Source organism: Triticum aestivum, chromosome 4B (assembly GCF_018294505.1).
Source record: "Triticum aestivum cultivar Chinese Spring chromosome 4B, IWGSC CS RefSeq v2.1, whole genome shotgun sequence".
Taxonomy (NCBI): Eukaryota; Viridiplantae; Streptophyta; class Magnoliopsida; order Poales; family Poaceae; genus Triticum; species Triticum aestivum.
In genome coordinates, this window is record NC_057804.1 from 376,803,885 (window position 1) to 376,809,559 (window position 5,675).

Sequence of the window (5,675 nt, forward strand, 5' to 3'; positions counted from 1 at the left end):
AAAGGTTGAACGTGAATCATATAGTAGATATGATCAACATAGTGATGTTCACCATTGAAAGTACTCCATCTCACGTGATGATCGGACATGGTTTAGTTGATTTGGATCACGTGATCACTTATATGACTAGAGAGATGTCTGTCTAAGTGGGAGTTCTTAAGTAATATGATTAATTGAACTAGAATTTATCATGAACTTAGTCCTGGTAGTATTTTGCAAATTATGTTGTAGATCAATAGCTCGCGTTGTTGCTTCCCTATGTTTACTTTTGATATGTTCCTAGAGAAAAACTATGTTGAAAGATATTAGTAGCAATGATGCGGATTAGATCCGTGATCTGAGGTTTATCCTCATTGCTGCACAGAAGAATTATGTCCTTGATGCACCGCTAGGTGACAGACCTATTGCAGGAGCAGATGCAGATGTTATGAACGTTTGGCTAGCTCAAAATAATGACTACTTGATAGTTTAGTGCACCATGCTTAACAACTTAGAATTGGGACTTCAAAGACGTTTTGAACGTCATGGACCATATGAGATGTTCCAGGAGTTGAAGTTAATATTTCAAGCAAATACCCGATTTGAGAGATATGAAGTCTCCAACAAGTTCTATAGTAAAAGATGGAGGAGAATCGCTCAACTAGTGAGCATGTGCTCATATTGTCTGGGTACTTCAATCGCTTGAATCAAGTGGGAGTTAATCTTCCAGATAAGATAGTGATTGACAGAATTCTCTAGTCACCATCACTAAGTTACTAGAACTTCGTGATGAACTATAGTATGCAACGGATGACGAAAACGATTCCCGAGCTCTTCGTGATGTTGAAATCGACGAAGGTAGAAATCAAGAAAGAGCATCAAGTGTTGATGATTGACAAGACCACTAGTTTCAAGAAAAGGGCAAAGGTAAAGAAAGGGAAACTTCAAGTAGAATGGCAAACAAGTTGTCACTCCCGTGAAGAAGCCCAAAGCTGGACCAAAGCCTGAAACTGAGTGCTTACACTTCAAAGGAAATGGTCACTGGAAGCGGAAATGCCCTGAATATTTGGTGGATAAGAAGGATGGCAAAGTGAACAAGGGTATATTTGATATACAGGTTATTGATGTGTGCCTTACTAGTGTTTATAGTAGCCCCTGAGTATTTCATACTTGTTCGGTTGCTAAGATTAGTAACTCGAAACAGGATTTACAGAATAAACAGAGACTAGTTGAAGGGGAAGTGACGATGAGTGTTGGAAGTAGTTCCAAGATTGATATGATCATCATCACACACTCCCTATACTTTTGGGATTAGTGTTAAACCTAAATAAATGTTATTTGGTGTTTGCGTTGAGCATGAATATGATTTGATCATGTTTATTGCAATACGGTTATTCATTTAAAGTCAGAGAATAATTGTTGTTCTGTTTACATGAATAAAACCTTCAAATGGTCATACACCCAATGAAAATAGTTTGTTGGATCTCGATCGTAGTGATACACATATTCATAATATTGATGCCAAAAGATGCAAACTTAATAATGATAGTGCAACTTATTTGTGGCACTGGCGTTTGGGTCATATCGGTGTAAAGCACACGAAGAAACTCCATAAAGATGGATTTTCAGAATCACTTGGTTATGAATCATTTGATGCTTGCGAACCGTGCCTTTTGGGCAAGATGACTAAAACTCCATTCTCCGGAACAATGGAACGAGCTACTGACTTATTGAAAATAATACATATCGATGTATGCGATCCTATGAGTGTTAAGGCTCGCGGCGTGTATCGTTATTTTCTGACCTTCACAGATGATTTGAGGAGATATGGGTATATCTACTTGATGAAACATAAGTCTGAAACATTTGAAAAGTTCAAAGAATTTCAGAGTGAAGTGGAAAATCATCGTAACAAGAAAAATAAAGTTTCTACGATCTGATCATGGAGACGAATATTTGAGTTACGAGTTTGGTCTTCATTTGAAACAATGTGAAATAGTTTCGCAACTCATGCCACCTGGAACACCACAATGTAGTGGTGTGTCCGAACGTCGTAATCGTACTTTACTAGATATGGTGCGATCTATGATGTCTCTTATCGGTTTACCACTATCATTTTGGGGTTATGCATTAGAGACAGCTGCATTCACGTTTAATAGGGCACCATCTAAATCCATTGAGACGACACCGTATGAACTATGGTTTAGTAGTAAACCTAAGCTGTCGTTTCTTAAAGTTTGGAGTTGTGATGCTTATATGAAAAAGGTTTTCAACATGATAAGCTCGAACCCAAATCGGAGAAGTGCATCTTCAAGAATACCCAAAGGAAACTGTTGGGTACACCTTCTATCACAGATCCGAAGGCAAAACATTCATTGCTAAGAATGGATCCTTTCTAGAGAAGGAGTTTCTCTCAAAAGAAGTGAGTGGGAGGAAAGTAGAGCTTGATAAGGTAATTTGTACCTTCTCCCGAATTGGAAAGTAGTTCATCACAGAAATTAGTTCCAGTGATTCCTACACCAATTAGCAAGGAAGCTAATGATGATGATCATGAAACTTCAAATCAAGTTACTACAAAACTGTCAAATTTCGGGTTCCGGCAGACCCTTGAGGTTCGAACTCTGGGGTGCGCGCGGAGATTCAACCCTCTGCCAGCTCGCTCCTCACCGAATCGCTAGGACCTAAACTACCAAACTAAACAGCACAAGAGACATAAGATTTATACTGGTTCAGGCCACCATTGTGGTGTAATACCCTACTCCAGTGTGTGGTGTGGTGGATTGCCTCTTGGGCTTGATGATGAATAATACAAAGCAGAACAGCCTCGCGAGGGTCTATTCTTGGCTGGTGCGGTGAACTGCTAGGAGGGGTTCAGTCGCTCTATCTACTGGTTTCTTGATGAGGATCCAGATGCCTCTACCCTGGGGGTGGCTAGTCCTATTTATAGGCAAAGGCCCTGGGCCTCTTCCCAAATATTGAGCGGGAAGGGCGCCAACAATTGGCCATTTTGAAGGGGAACAACGGGTACACTTATCCTGACTAAAGTTGGTCCTCGCCTGTCAAAGGCTCTGGTGATGACGCCAGCTTGGGCTCCACAATGACTTCCTTCCAGCCGTTGGGTTGGTCTTGGTCTCGTTGCACCGAAATGGACGCCTTTGCTTGATGCTCTTGCCTGCGCTTGCTCCCTTTGCACCAAAGAGGAAAGGGGGACACTGCACGGGCTGGCACCCTTGGTCGTCATGGCTTGCGTCATGGGCACCTCGCGAGGTACCCTGCCTTGAACTCTCTGCCTCCTCATGAGCCAGCCTGATGAGGTCGTGCGAGCTGCGTGCTATTAACTACGCTGACAACCTTCAGTTCTTCACCGACATTGTGACGCAGCTGGAGGCACGGTCGGTTCGTGCCAACATGTTGGTGGAGGAGAGGAGTCGAGCCTTGCTCGGGCGCGCCTTCTCCCGCGTCTTCAGCCATCTCCGGAACATGGACCCTCACTTCGACTTCGATGCTGCCATCGCCCCTGTCGGTTTACTAGAGTAGGGGTACCCTAGTATCCCGAACTTGTGCACGGGCAGTTGGAGCGCCGCGCGGCAAGACTTGCCGGACGACCTCCAGAGTCCTCCGTGGGTTCCTTTGGAGCCATTCAAGAACAAAGCATTCAAGATGAAGAGACAAGGTCCCGGCAAGAGGATCTTGCCGGGAAGAGACAAGGCCCCGGCAAGAGGAGCTTGCCGGGAAGGCCAACCACGGCACTTCAAGAAACTTGCCGCGATGCACCGCACGTCCCGGCAAGGTCCGGTGAGCGACAAGCTTCTGGACTCGACAAGACGACGACCCCGACAAGGTACTCACCGGGGGCCCGCTACCACTCTGTACCCACGCTCCAGCGCACCCACCCGCGTGTCGCCATGAGGCTTCCTCAGGGGCGCGTGGCGGGAACCTGTGCAGCCAGGGGTACGCGGTGGCAAGCGGAGATGAAGAGAAGGCCATCATGGCAAACGGTGGCGCTCCTAACGGTCACTTTTTGCACTGTTTAGGCAACTCAGACGAGCATTCAATGACCTTGTCCCCTGCCGTCAGAGTTAGGTAGGGTGCACTGTGTCCATAGTAGCGGTAGCTGCACCTACCGCATCCTTTGCCATTTTTACCCTTCTAGTCTACGTTTCCACCTGTCGGTGACCCCTTGAAAGTATAAAAGGAGGCCCAAGCACGACGTAGGGGGGGTTCGGCTCATTTGAAACATCAGGAACACTCTCACGCTCGGTCTGGCAGCGTCCCTCACTCCTGAGCAAGAATTCAATACACACAAACAAGCAGCAGTAGGGTTTTACGCATCCGTGCGGCCTGAAGCTGGGTAAAACTGCTCGCGTGTACCGCCTCGATCCGCTCTTTGCGCGGCCTCCGCCCCCCTCCGAACCGAAAGGGGCCCGATCCCCATAGGTGTTGGCGGATCAGTTTCCCCGACATCTTTGGCGTGCCAGGTAGGGGGCGTCGAGATTGTGCGAACCCGATCCGGCGTGCACGCGAGCTAAATCTACATCGTCTTCATCGACATGCCACCGAAGAAGAAGGATTCGGAGGCAGCTGTTCCGTCTGCGTCGCTTTCACCGCCTCCGGAGCAAACGGGTGGCGGAGTGGACGCCGGCGGAAGAATGGGCGTCGACGAGGGAGCCCTCAGTGCGGCCAAGTCCAAGGACAAGGCGGCACAGACCTCGGCGTCCATGCGCACACCGCGCCCCTCTCAAGAGGCGCGGGACCAGCAGCGTCATGGCGTTCGCAGCGCCATACGTCCGCTGGGCCAAGATCAAGTTGGTGGTTCTCGTGGCGCTCAAGACCAACATGCACGTCAACATGCTAGCTCGAGCGAAGTACGGTCGCCTGGATGGGGCACTGCTCCTTCTAACGTGGTTAGGAGTCCGAGCACGCCCCACTCCTCGCACCGTTCACCTCCGCCGCCCACCACACCAGCAGAAGCCTTGGCGCGAGCTCAACTGCTCCTAGACTATCCTCCGACGGCGGACAAGATCGACGAATGGAGGGCCACTATCCAGAGCCTCATCGGCTTCGCCAACGGCGACACTGCGCGGCAACCAAGCACCTCGCTGCCGCGGCAGGACAGCCGGACGCGAGCCGATGGCAACAAGACCGGGGGAGGTGCGACTTCCATGCACTCTCCACTACGAAGGCCAAAATCACCAACTCGCGGGGTCCACCCCGACAGCGGCTCCACCGCGTCGTCGGACCCACGAGCTCGTCGCGACCAGCGCCAAGTTCTCCATGAACGACAACAAGAAGATGCTCGAACCCGCATCGAGCGCCAAAGAGAAGCGCCACGTCAATCCAACAAGCGCGATGGGCCCTCTATTGACATGCATGCGCCAGGGGAACCAGGCGATCTGCCGTACGCGGTAGGTTGCCCTGCGTTCACCCGTGAGCTGCGGCAAGTCCAGTGGCCCAGCACAAAGAATTTCAAACCAGATGTACCAGAGAAGTACGACGGCAAGACGCATCCGTCGGAGTTTCTCAGCATCTACACCATCGCGGTGCAGGCTGCCGGGGGACGGGACGACAAGATCCTTGCCAACTACTTCCCGTTGGTACTCAAGCCCAACGTCAGGTCCTGGCTCATGCACTCGCCGGACAATTCCATCTCCTCTTGGGCAGATTTATGCCATCAGTTTGTCGGCGCCTTTACAGGC